A 15104-nucleotide genomic window follows, 5' to 3' on the forward strand; every position below is an offset into this window, starting at 1 on the left:
ACCACAAAGACAATAAGCAGATATTACACACTCTAATCTGGATCTGATACCAATTGTTATGGAAGATGGCTATCGGATAGAACAAAATCGCAACTGATAATTTGAAAAAATAAAAATGAAGATAAAAGAGACACAAAATTTACGTAGAAAACCTCTAAATAATATAGGGTAAAAATCACAGACAACGGTAGAAGAATTTTACTATGAGAAAATAGGAATTACAACTTCTCTCGATCTACCAAGGAGAAAACAATGATAATTTTCTCTTGATAAAAAGGAGAAAACAACTCTCAAGAAACTCTCTAAATTATCTCTAGTATTTGAAGAAAGCTAGAATGCTTTGGGATGGTTTTAAAGCTAAATGAGCTAGGGTATTTATAGTTGAATCATAAGGACTAATTTGTAAATATCCTAAAGTTTAGTGACTAAAGTTTGTAATTTCCCCTTTATTTTTTCAACAAATTGCTGCACATTTTTGACTATGCATCATTCGGTGCATTTGTTTATTTTTTTTCTTTCAAATTTCAACTTGCACCTTTCGGTGCATTGAATTTTCTACAGTTTGTTCGATCGTATGGGTTTGCTGGAGTCGAATTCATTTTTTGGGTTGCTGGTTTCACTGTAGAAGATTAATGCTTGGTTCTGTTGTTGGTTTATCATATTGATTGGGTTGTCCGAAATGCTTATATTCATTCTTTTATGTTTGTCTAAATCCATGGAGAGAGCGTCAGGAAGAAATTGTGAAGTGAAAAGTCCTTCTACGGTTCCTTAGTGTTGGTCATTTTTGCCAAGAACGTTAGTAAGATTTCATTCGACAAGCCTTAAGGATGTGTGTTCCTTTGTAAGGAGAAGTTTTTGTTGTGTTTCATAGTGTATAGAAGCATATTAAGAATTTCAGCCGGGTCTACTTTTGCTTTTCTTGTGCTTGGGTGATCTGCTGCGTTTGTATGGTGTGTTGTTGCTGCAGCTGTCTTGTGTTTGCTTTGGCTAGATAGATGTCATTTGGTGTTGCTATTAGTTGTTATCCACTGGCCGTTTCTGTGTTTGTGTTTTGCATTGTGTGTTCTTTGATGGTTCTCCGGCTGGTGGTGGAGTGGTGATTACAGCAGTTGTCGGTGATGAGTTGTTTCCTAGGTTGGAGGAGGTTACTGTTGAAGATAATGATTTCGAGGTAAAGAATGATGGTTCAATGATTCACTAAAAAGAATTATGAAGATGGTGCTCTGAAAAGATGGTATCCGCATATTGTTCCTGTTGTGGATAATGAGGTGGCTGTTGGTAATAGTTTATTCGACGTGCCCATATATTGTTGTATTTCGAGCTTAAAGGCTATTATTTATTGGATTAGGGTCAGTAAGTGAGTTTGTATTTCTTAGTGCGTGTGGACGTGCCTGTCAAGAGTTGTCTGAGGTATTAGTTATGTGGTATTTGGGGTTTGCTGTGGTATTTTAGAGGAGCTGGAGTTATGGATTTTATAGTATTTTAGTGTTAGGTTTATAGTAGTTTGTTTTTTTTTTGACAGTCTGAGTTGCTGTGGGTTCAAAGATCCTGGTTTTTTTTTAGGTAGTAGGAGTGTGGTTGGACTAGATTTGCTAATTCAATTGGCCCTCAAGAGTTGGTTGTCTGTTATGAGTGTAAGTCGTAGAATCGCTGCTCCTTTCAAACATTTGCTTTGTTTTGAGAAGCAGTGTTTTTCTTTGTGTTAAGCGATGTTTTGGTTTAGGGCAGGATTAGATGTCATTTTAGTTCTTATTTGAAGTATCCTAAGTGGATGAGTGTTTAGTCTGATATTGGCAGTTTCTTTGGAGCATGTTTAGGAAGCGTTTCTTGTTCTGCTAGTCCAATGCAGTTCTGTTGGTCTGCTTTTGCATTGCATGTTCTGTTGCTATAGTGGGTGTAGTGAGATTTCCAGCTCTTGTATCAGTGTTTTAGCATGTGTGGTGACTATGGTTTTGGCTGCTGTTCGAATTCCTCCCATTGTTGTTGTGTCTGCTGTAGATCAGTTTTTGATGTGTGTTTGTTCTATCTTCTTATTGTTGTATGGTCTGTTATGGTGCTTGTTTAAGGTGGGTTGTGGTTGGGGGATGTTTTGTGTTTATGTAAGAGCAATTGTTGTATTTCATCATTTCCACCCCTTGGTACATTCTTTTTCCTCCACTTAGGGTTAGGGAGATTTTTTAATGAGGTCCTTGAGGTGGTGTACTTTGCATTTATCTAATACAAAGTACCCTCTTTAAAAAAAATGTTGAGTAATAAAGTAAAGTTATAAACCCTAAAATATGATAAAAACTAGGGTTTGATCATTTTGCATAATAAAGTAAAACTATAAACCCTAAAATATAATAAAAATATAAAAACTTCCTTTGGATAAGGTATAAAATAGAAATTAGAATATGATAATAATTACCTCAAGTTCAAGAATTCCAGGTTGATCTTCACTGGAAACAGGCTTCAACGACAGAATATCATACCATTGGATTTCGATCTTACTTTTCAATCCATTCTCTAAAAATTCCCACACTAACTTCCTTTTAGCAAAATAGCATTTGCCCTACAAGTCACCATCATTCCTCGACACCCTCTGCAACAAAAGATTTGATTTTTTAAGTTTCAATATTAATTAATATTAATTGTAAACTGTTTTTTTATTAAAAAATATTTATTTTTTATATAAATTAGAAAATTTTTAAAAAAAATCGGTTCGGTTAATATTTTAAAAAAAATTAGGTTCGATTAACGGTTAAAAAATTTGATTAATTTAATTAATAGTAATTCAATTCGATCTGTCACCGTTTTAACCATTTAAACACCCTTAGCCTGATAAGCTAAAAGAGGAGCTTACATGATGCTTTGCTCACTTGGCACTTTGCTATGATTTTGTGGGGTAGGAAAATGATAAAATAAAAAATGGGGATTGATTTTTTTTCTTAAAAAATGTTATTTGGTGACTATAAAATTTCATGTGCGTATGAGAATCTAGTTTTATAGTGAAGGGTCATCCCCAAGAGTCACTGATGACTTGAGAACTATTACTCCTACATTTCCATTTCTTTTGGTGGAAGTATGACCAAATCATGGCCCCAAAAATCTCTCCTTTTTCTTTCTGATCTATTTACACTCAAGATGGTGATGATGCCAAAGATGATGATGATGCCACTTTTGAATTACTATATGTGAAATTAGAAGTTTCGAGAACTTGGTGATTATTTAGGTAAACTACACGTTTAGTATCTCAATTATCACTTTTATTTTGTTCTGGTCACTCAATTATATTTTGTCTCAAAATCATACTTAATGTTATGTTTTGGTTTCATTTTAGTAATTTACCGTTAAAAAATCACATGCTAGTTTTCCAAATGAAAAAGAACATTAAAAATATTGAAGTTGGGGCGGTATTACCTCAAACTCCAACAATTGGGCATATAAATTTGTGGGTTGGTTTCAAGGTGCATGCATGGTATCTTTGAAGATCATTTATCTTAAATATAGCTTTAATCTACACAAGCGGCTTAGCATCTCACAATAATTGTGGGCATATAAATTACACAAGTGTAATCATAATTTTGGTCCCTCCACTATGCTTTGATATCTATATTTTAATTAGGAATTAATTATATCATATGATCCCAAAGCTATGACCTTCATTTTAAATTCTTCCTTAAATTTTTGAATCTTTCGATTTCATCCTCAAACTATGACTCTCATTCTAAATTAGTCCTTAAACTTTTGAACATTCCAAATTCTTCCCCTAAACTATGGCCCTCATTTTAAATTGGTCCCCAAACTTTTAAATCTTCCAATTTCATCATCGAATCCATCCAAATATGTGATTAGTTTCAACAATAGTTTAACCTAAATTTTACTTTGTAAAACATATAAAAATATAACTTTTCCTAATGATTTTATTTACAATGTATGTGATTAGTATATACGTATAGTTTGGGATGAAATTGAAATGTTCAAAAAGTTTGAGGACTAATTTAGAATGAAGGCCATAGTTTGGGGAAAAATTGAAAAGTTCAAAAGTTTGAGGACTAATTTAGAATGATATCATATTATAAGGATGAAATTGGAATGATTAAAAGTTTAAGGATTAATTTAGAATGAAGATCATAATTTGAGGGTATGTGATGCAATTAACTCTTTAATTAGATATAACTTAATATTTTATTCAATAATAGAGTTAATTGCATCATATGTCCCCAAACTATAACCCTTATTCTAAATTAGTCCTTAAACTTTTTAATATTTTAATTTCATCCCCAAACTATGACTCTCATTCTAAAGTAGTCTTTAAACTTTTGAACATTCTAATTTCATCCCAAAACTATTACTCCCTTTCTTAATAAGTCGCCAAACTTTTGAATATCCCACTTTCATCCCTAAATTCATCCAAATATGTGATTAGTCTCAACTATTATTTAACCTAAATTTTGTTTCCTTTTCCCCAAACATATAATAATATAACTTTTCCTGACGATTTTATTAACAAGGGATGTGATTAGTACACACATATAGTTTGGGATGAAATTGGAATGTTAAATAAGTTTGGAAACTAATTTAGAATGATATTCATAGTTTAGGGATGAAATTGAAATATTTAAAAGTTTAAAGACCAATTTAAAATAAGGGTCATACTTTGAAGACATGTGATGCAATTATCTCTTAATAATAAGTTTAAATTGATAATACCATTAACTGTTTTTGCTAAAATGATGATGTATAATAATATTAAATATTTAATTAATGTATAAGTTTACTATTAATTAAATATGTTATATGTCTGATTAAATTTTTAGATGATCCTTTTGTGATAAATTATAATAATGTTAAAAATGTTGGAAATTGAGAAGAATAAACCATAGGTGACTGTTCCAAGTCAAAGCTCACTTTTGTGAGGACTTCAGACCAAAAGAGAAAACCTCAAAAAGAACCCAAAGTAAAGGGGAAATGCTCACGTGTGGTGTCTTAATATACGGTTAAAATAAGACGTTATCGGTTTTGTTATTATTTTAAATAATAAAATCGGTAAAAATGACCAAAAATATTATTATTTCTCCCGGTTTTAATTATCGATATAGGTAAACGCGGTAAAAAAAGCGCTACTGAAAACATTATTTTTTTGACCATATTTTTCTACCGTGAATACCTATATCGGTAATTTATAATAATAACAAAACCATTTTTTACCGGTTTTATTATTTAAAATGATAATAAAACTGATTGCGTCTTTTTTTAGCCATATATTAAACTGACGCACCGTAGAACTTCTCTAAAGTAAAGCCGATGGTCCTTTTCTTTGCAATTCACCTAGGTGGTGTTTGGTTGGCATGAATCCCCTGGAATTAGGTGGAATTGGAATCCAATTCCACCACTTTCTCATGTTTGGTTCAAGTTTTTTAAGGGAATTGGAATCCCTCATGCTTCAACTTTCCATCAAATGAGGGAATTTGAATTCCATACAAGAATGAATGGAATTCAATTCCCTTGTTGGAGGGAATTGAAATTTGATTATACTACCCTCATCAATCTTTTGGTAACTTATTATATTGAATAAAATATTTTATTATTATTTCAGGTCGGGTTTTTAATTCATATAGTCGGGTCGGGTGGGGTGAAACTTTATTTTGGTCGAGTCAATTTTTTTAAGTGTGATATTTGGGTCGGGTCGAGTTCGGGTTTAGGGTGAAAAATACCCGACCCGAAAATATATATAATATTACCTTATATATTTAGGAATAATTACAATAATACCCCTATATATATAATTTTTTTCAATTAAGTCACTGTTTTTATTGAATAAAAAAATTCTTTTTTTTATTTCGGGTCGGATTTCTAATTCATATATTCGGGTCGGGTCAGGTGAAACTTTATTTTGTTCGGGTCGGGTCGGGTTTTTTAAGTGTGATATTCTGGTCGGATTTTTTTAAGTGTGATATTTGGGTCGGGTTCGGGTTTAGGGTGAAAAAAAACCGGACCCGACCCGAACAAAATATATAATTTTACCTTATATATTTAGGAATAATTACAATTATACCCCTCTTTATATAATTTTTTTCAATTAAGTCAATGTTTTATTGAATAAAAATGATTTTTATAATTTATTGAAATGATAATCAATAAAATGAAATTTTAATATTTTTAAATTTTTTATAATATATTGCTACATGTAAGTGGTAAAACAAACTAAAATAAAGCAAAAAAAATAAGAAGGGCAATTCTATCATTTTACATTACTGAAATCAAATTCAACTGACATGTCTGCGAACCAAACATAATATGGAATTGGATTTCAATTTTATTTCCTGCCAACCAAACAGAATATAGAATTTTATTCCAATTCCTGACAGATTTCAATTCCTTCACAGATTTCAATTCCTTCATAGATTTCAATTCCCTCATAAACATTCTAGCAAACCAAACGACATCTTAGTCATCAAGTGTGGTACTGAAATGCCACCAACCCACTTTCAATTTTTTATCCGAATATTAGATATCAATATCATATATTGATATTAATCAGCTTCATATCATTATATATGTGACAAAGATGATATGGTGACCGGAGATGATGAACGGAGAAAGAGAGGAGAAGAGGTGACCGGCTGTGGTATTTACTAATTAGGAAATTTTGCTATTAAAAAACAATAAAAAAATGGAAATATATTTTATATACAAACATAAGTAGAGGTGGTAAAAGCGTCATTCGAATCGGGTTTGGGTCGGATAATTTCTTATCTAGATTATATTCGGTTTAATTTTATTATGGTCGGTTTAGATTTAGTTTAGGTGTATGGTAAATCGGGTTGGGTCAGGTATCGGGCCAAGTCAATTTTCGGATGGGTTAATTTTCGAGTCGGATGATTATCGGATCGGTTGTTTTTCGGTGCGGATCAATAATCGGATTGGTTGATTTTTTAGTCAGGTTAATATCAGATCAGTTAGATTTTGGGTCAAGTCAATATCGCATCTGATCAATATCGAATCGGTTGATTTTTGGTTTGGGTCAAACTTTGGATCAGGTCAATTCGGGTTGAATTGATTATAAATTTAATCAAGTATATATATAATTATTAATATGTTCTTATAAAAATATGTCTTATTGTTTGTTAATCTTAAAAAATATGTCTTCTTGTTTGATAATCTTATCATTTAGACTTAATTCCAATTCTCAGTCGATCAATATTTTGAATTAAATCATCATTTAGAGATGATAAATTGATAATTTGACACAAATACGATCTTATAATGTGTGTTAGAGCTTGTTACCAAAATTTTGTACTGATATTGTACAAAGTTTATAATGACAACTAATTAATAAAGAAATAAAAAAAATATTTTCAATTATAAATTTAATATTTTTATTAAAGTTTATATTGATCTTGTTCGGTTTACTTTCGGATTGGGTTAAATTCAGTTCGAGTTACTTTCAATTCAAGTTATTTTCGGTTCGGGTTACTTTCGGTTTTGGTTGTTTTTGGTTTGGGTTAATTTCGGTTCGGGTTAATTTTGGTTTGGGTTATTTTTTATTCGGGTCAAATTGGATATTGGTTTAGCTAAATTTTGGATTGGGTATGCTTCTAGTCGGGTATGGTTTGGGTTTCGAGTCAAATTTAATCATCATGTTCGGGTTAATATCGAGCATTGAGTCGGGTAAATTTGTTCTAGTAATCTAATTCAGGTAAAGTTTACTAGGTCTAAATATAAGCAGCAAATCTTATTAAAAATGAGAAAATATCTAAATTTACAGTAAATGACTTACAATTATAAGTGTAAACTAAACATGTAATTAGTACATTTTCCTATAATTATTACAGAAGAAACTAGCCACTTGATATCATAAGCATAAGGAAAAGATTAAAAACATGTTCCGAAAACTCGAACAAAAGATCATTACGAACACATTTGATTGCATCGGTAAACAAACCACTTCATAGAATGAAACTATTGAAAGACTATCGATAATCGCAAATCATGGTCGAGCGTCATGAGAGAATTGTCTTCGAACGCAAACCGTGCATCAAAATCCAATTCGAGAGTTCAAAGTAGGGAAGATCAACATGATAATAAGTATCATCTTAATTAGTCGAGGCAACGTTAAATCCAACCCTAGAAATTAACGGCTGACAACCAACCCTAAAATTGGTCCCACCGCCTTCTAACGAATATGGAAAAGGGGAGCAAACGAGCGACCTTAAGTTTTAAAGAGAATTTAACCTAATTCTATGAATATGTAAAAAAAATGAAAATATACTAAAAATATAGTATTAATGTAGATTAATGAAAAATGGTGCTTGAACCCATTAGAGTCAGTGGGTTTCTATAACTCCACTATCAACTAAAATGAAAACGGCCCAACAAACCAAGGCAACAAATTAATTGTTTATTTCTAACCATATATATATATATAATTAGAATCAACTTTCAATGTAAAATTCTTTCAATTTTACACATATTTAAAATCATTTGATAAATAAAAATAAAAAATCGTAATTAATTGTTCGTGGTGGGATTATATACGATTAAGTTCACCAAATCTATGACGTGCAAAGAAAGAAAACAATTGATAAGATGACAAAGCTAGAGAGAGACCCCGTCTCTGCATGTTTTAGGGGGTTTATATATTAATCCATTGTATTTGATAATGTCAATTAGAATTATGATTGTTGTCCATAGGTTCATAAGATGATTTAGTAGTCACTGACCTGTACAGAAACCATGATGTTTAAGTTCATAAGGTTTTGCATATACATTGTATTCCAAGTATGTATGATGAATATACTTTTACACGAACGCCAAATGATCATAGGCTAAAATGAGATAGCTTAGGTTCGATCTCACACACCATCTCTGTTATTTGAAGCGGCCTGCGACCGATAAGGATAACCTGGTCTCCTTGGATACATGTGATCTGAAAATATCAGATTATATATGCATGCATATGTGAACACCATATCTGAAAATATCAGAGTTTAATCTGTCCCATTCATTAGAGCACAGTTGTATGCTGTTACATTCACTTGCAAATGCTAAAAAGTATTCGAAAATGAGGTCTTTCTTGCATGGCTTTGTGAAGAATGAGAACCCCATTTCATGCTATTTCAATATCCGGGATAGTTTTTGTGCTGCTTAAATAATTGCTCTGATATGATGACAACGTACATGAATCCTATTGACGCAATTGTTCGAACCCTGATATTTTAAAGAAAATAACATTCACTTCAATCATTTAATGAATTCTTAGGGTTTCTTTTTCTTTTCACAACAATAGATAATTTCAGAACATCCAAGGTCTTAATCTAGGATTGTTCACCCATGATAACACGGCTTGAGAATCTGACTTCACCACCACACTGAAACCAATTTTTTTTTATTCAGTGACCAAATTCTGCGTCCATTGAACCCGAAAACATTAATATTTGCTTTTTATCACAAGCACATGGAGCAAGGCACAAAGGCCTCTGTTAAAAGTTATGATCTGAATTTGTAGGTGGGGTTGAAGCCAAAGCAGCAAATGGCAGCTCCACTAATAAGGGTAATGTCTGCATGGAGCAGAATGGGGAGGAGGTCTAATCAAGAAAAAGTAAAACATCCATTCAAAATGGATTCGAGTCGAATCAAATCGATTATCGAGTGACATCACCGCACCCCCACGAGCCACAGTGTATTTCATCTCTTTGATGGTTCTAGTGCTGCAACAGGCTTCAAACAAACAAGTCATGGATTGGATTGGCTCCACCACTTGTCTCTTCTGTTCCCTTTCTCTTCTGTTCCCTTTCAACTGCAAGTAGGGATGCACTTATCTCTTCTGTTCCCTTTCAACTACAAGTAGGGATGCACTACGAGGGATGGTTGGGATCGTACTCTGAAATTTTTTAAATTATTATATATTTTTTATTTTTTATTAATAATATGTTTTCATCTTTTAAAATTTAATAAATTTATCTATATCATAAAATTTTGTCTCTATCCCAACGAAAATTACGACGTCTAGTAATTGCGGTTTCTCGGTTTCTTGTGAACCTATAACTGGGGTCTAAAGTAACCAAATTAGCCGAATATATAAAAGATAAAAGAATCACATCATTGTCCAACTACTTAACTAAATCGACTCACAACAGAGTTTGAGTAAACTACAAATTTCATCACTTAATTTATTCTCTCTCCTATTTTTATCACTAAATTTGAAAGTTTTCAATTTTTTTCACTGAATTAATACATTATTTTTATCACTACCGTTAAATAATTAACAGAATTAAAACGACGTCGTTTTAAAAAAAATTCACCAAAACGACATCTATTTATAACGTCGTAGTGAGAAAACAGTTGAGTGACCAAAAAAATCTAATGTATTAAGTTCAATGAGAAAATTAAAAATATTTAAAGTACAATAAGTGAAATAGAGGATGGAATAAAGTTTAGTTATCAAATTTATAATTTATCCTAAAGTTTTATAATTTATCCTAGATTTTTATAATATTTAAATGAGTGATTTGTAAGAATTTTTATTAGTTCTCTCTCTTTTTCTTTAGGCACCTTTAGTATCTCCTCTTTTTCATCTTTGAGAACACGGTGTCACCGGCCTTGATGTTAGTCATCGACTGCAGTTAATTATTATTTTTTTCTTTATTTTATTTTAGTGTGTCTTTATTTTATTTTTTTTAAATTTTTAATAATTCTGTTTTTATGATATGTTTTTTCTTATTTATGATACGTTTTCGACGTTTGACCGTTGCTTTTGTTTATCTTTTTTATAGTTGGATTTGACATCAGCACGACTGATCAATATGACACTTATTTATATTTGATTTTCCTTGCTTTGAACCATCATATTAGATTTGGATACGAGATTCGTGTTCAGATAATTTTTCCACGTCGCTCGACTCTGATTTGCGATTTCGATTGTCTTTAAATAGTTTGATCACTTTTTGTTTTCGTTTGCCGATTGCAGTCAAGTCTGTTCATATCTACCTTTTGTTAGAATTTATTGGTCAAATTTTTTTATCTTTTCCTTATAGTCTTTGTGTGATCTTATATTACTAGTTTTCGTATGTTAATAATTATAGTAAGATATTTTTATTATGTTGTTAGTACGATTATGATGTAAAATACATTATAATTTAAATATTTTTTAATTTTAATAAACTAACAACTCTTTTGAAAATTAGTTATATTAATTTCTTGTTAATAAATTTCTAATTGATAACAGATCAGGATACTATTTATCTATAAAAGGGTGTTAACTACCATAACCGATCCGACTAAAATCAAAAACAATCAATAAAATTGATTTTTTTCACCGGGTGTTAACAACACAAAATTTTTGGATGATGTAGATACAAATGAAACTACAAGGTGCATTATTAAAAATAGGTAATTAATCGAATAAAACTTGTGTTTCAAGACGAGTACAATAAAATTTCGGATAGACACCATCAGTAAAATAAATAACTAATAAAAAATTGAATTTCAAGGTGGACATGTGCCAGTTATCAGACCTCAATGGATCTGCCACTAAGGAGGGACTCTAGGGGAAGGAAGAAGAGTGCTCTAGTGAGTCTAGAAATATTTGAGGTTGCACTTATATATGTTATAAATACAAAATATTTGAATGGGGTGGGGAGAAATAAAATTTTGGGGTACACACTATCAGTAAAATAAGTAATTAACTGAAGAAAATTTAGGCTTCATGATTTACACTATCAGTAAAATAAGTAACTAAACAACGAAAATTCGGATTTTAAAATGGGCACGTGCTCACCCTCAGCCGTCAATGGATCCGCCACTAAGAAAGAGGACTCTAGAAGAAGAAAGAAGAATTTCTAGTGAGTCTTTAGACCTACAACTTAAAAGAATACGAAGGAACAAAATAAACGGTTTAACCAACTATTGAAACGTGCTTACTCTGATCAATAATTCTTAAAACTTGATACAAGGGAACTTGGAATGTACGTGGCACATAATTGTTTGCTTAATAATTTATTAATTTGTTTCTCTACCATAAAAAACTACGTGTGTCAAGGTCAGTCTTGCGCACAAGGTTCATAGAACAATAAATTGTGCAATTACTTAGTGTATAGTATTATTGTTATTATCTCAACGTCAACGTCCATACATAGTGAGCGTCGAAACTGGCCATCCAATATATCGTAAGGGATATTGTCCTTTAAATATTTGAACTATCACAAGATAGATGGGTCCATGTATTATTGCTGACGACCTGATACCAATGATTTTGTCTATGGATTTGAGTAATTTCGTCTCGATATGATCTCGATTCATACGAAAGAAATATTTAATAAAAATTTTAAAATTAATGATTGAAAGAAAATAAACTTATTTTGTATTTAAAATATACGGACTGAATCCCAATTTTATTATTTATAATGACATATGGATGGTTTTAGAAAAAGATATTCCTTTCATCTATATAGCCAAGAAGAAAGGTTTCAGATACTATATTCTTGTATTTTAAGACAAACATATAAAAAAACAAAGAAGTTAACTTTTGTCCAAAAACAAACAAGGGTAAATTCGGTGACCCATTTCTTGTCTTTGAATATATCTATTGTATAATAAGTGTGAAACTCAAGTTCTAAGAATCACAAGTGTGAAAGCATACAAGGTAAGGAATCTTGGTAAAGTGGATTGAAGTATTAAATTCATTCGATTTCGATCAATTGTTATAGTATTAACATAAAATGTTGGGTATATTTATTGTGCTGACATAATGATCCACAATACTAATGTGAGTATCACGTGTGAATGATGAAGTGATGGAAGGGTTGAATTTAAATATATTTATACATATCACTAATCTATACTTGATTTTTTTATTTTTTATTTTTTAATTTCAATAAAAATAATTTATAAATTGAGTAAATTGAATTGAGAATGTTATCTCTCTAACAAGATTTTATTGTACTAATCTAGATTAATCTATCTTGTCTTAATCTTTCATTATTTTGACTAATATTGTGACTTATTGTTTACAATCAATAGATCACTTGTCTTTCAACACTTCCAACTTCACTAGGCATAGGCTTCAACATTGGAAAAACATAATGGGAAATTATTACTACTTTGAAAATGTATTCTGGGTTAGGGTGTTTATCGAGCGAGTCGATCACGAGTTAGACGGTGCTCAACTTATACTCATTAAAAAATTTGTTGCTCGATTAAGTCGAATTAAATCGAGTCGAATATTAACTAATTTTTTGATCGAGTCGAGTTCGAACAGCTCACGAGTTGCTCAACTCATAAGTACCCTATCCATGGTCCGTGTGATCCTATTTTTTTTTGTGCAATGAATTTTAAGTACAATTCAAACCGAATTCAAATATATTTTAAAAAATTATCAAAAGAATCCGAATCAAAGTTGCACTTAATAAAAGTAAAATTTAAATCTGAGACCACAAACTTTAAGAATCTCTTTCTTGTCATTGAATCAATTGGTTATATGCCTAATATGCTAAAAACATAGAAGAAATCAAATACCCTAACTTTATAATAATGCAAGAGATTTACAAGGTCAACCCTCCGCATGGTGTGGTCCCCAAGTTGCCCATAAATAATGGCTCCATTTCTCATAAGTACCCCTATCCAGTTGCTCAACTCATAAGTACCCCTATCCATGGTCGTGTGATCCTAATTTTTTTTGTGCAATGATTTTAAGTACAATTCAAACCGAAATTCAAAATATATTTAAAAATTATCAAAAGAAATCCGAATCAAAGTTGCAATAAAAAAAATTTAAATCTGAGACCACAAACTTTTAAGAATCTCTTTCTTGTCATTGAATCAATTGGTTATATATGCCTAATATGCTAAAAACATAGAAGAAATCAAAATACCCTAACTTTATAATAATGCAAGAGATTTACAAGGTCAACCCTCCGCATGGTGTGGTCCCCAAAGTTGCCCATAAATAATGGCTCCATTTGTGCTTTTGAGATTGTCTCTTCCTTTCCCCCAAGTGTTCCTTTTTGCCCACAAGAATTCTCATCTTCCATAATCTCATACTATCGACATGGTCTGCGAAAAAGATCCTTTGGTCCGAAAAATCCAGGAGTTGTATGAACAAATCTCGAGCCTATCGAGCCTCGAACCCTCCGAAGAGGTCAACACTCTCTTCACACAACTCGTCATCACATGCATTCCGCCGAGCTCATCGATGTCACCAAGCTTTGCAAAGATATTCAAGGAATGAGGTCTAAGTTGATTCGACTATGTGGCGTAGCCGAGGGGCATTTGGAGAATCATTTCTCGACCATCTTAGCATCCTACGAGAACCCTCTTCACCATCTCGACGATTTTCCTTACTACGCAAACTACCTTAAACTCAGCCAACTCGAATTCGACATCCTCACCAAACACTGCCCGAATGTACCTAACAAAGTCGCTTTTGTCGGTTCCGGTCCTCTTCCCTTGACATCGATCGTATTGGCCACTTTCCACATCAAAACCTCCGTTTTTGACAACTACGACATCGATCCTTTGGCCAATTCCAAGGCCATCCAATTGGTGTCTTCCGACCCTGATTTATCTCGACGGATGACGTTTCACACCACCGACATAATCAATGTCACACATGCTTTGAAAGAGTACGATGTCGTCTTCTTGGCGGCTCTTGTCGGGATGGACAAAGATGAGAAAGTGAAAGTCATTGATCATTTGGCTAAGTACATGAGCCCCGGGGCGATCTTGATGCTGAGAAGTGCACACGGTGCTCGGGCGTTCCTTTATCCGGTCGTCGATCCTTGTGACCTACGAGGATTCGACGTCCTCTCTATATTCCATCCTACCGATGAAGTTATCAACTCGGTGGTGATTGCAAGTAAATCGCCATCGAATAAACAAAGTACCGATCAGCATCCTCTAGGGCCAACGAAGCTGCCAACAAGTTTTTCGACATTGAAATGTTTAATCCCCTGCTCAACCATGTGAACCTGATGGAGGAACTTGATATTGAGGAGCAACTCTCGTGAAAACATGGTTTTAGTCCCTCTATTATACTGAAATTTATATAGTCCTATTTTAATTTGGCATATTTGATCCTCAACTTCTATAGTGGTATTAATAGGTCAGTCGGTGCTATTAAAGTG

At 32.2% G+C, this 15104-nt stretch overlaps 1 pseudogene; it reads left to right on the plus strand.

Moving 5' to 3' along the window:
• The first annotated feature begins 14014 nt into the window (after positions 1 to 14014).
• LOC120167390 lies at positions 14015 to 15019 on the plus strand (annotated as a pseudogene).
• The last annotated feature ends 85 nt before the right edge of the window (positions 15020 to 15104 follow it).

The sequence above is a fragment of the Hibiscus syriacus genome, unplaced genomic scaffold (genome assembly GCF_006381635.1).
Source record: "Hibiscus syriacus cultivar Baekdansim isolate YM2019G1 unplaced genomic scaffold, ASM638163v2 tig00111671_pilon, whole genome shotgun sequence".
Taxonomy (NCBI): Eukaryota; Viridiplantae; Streptophyta; class Magnoliopsida; order Malvales; family Malvaceae; genus Hibiscus; species Hibiscus syriacus.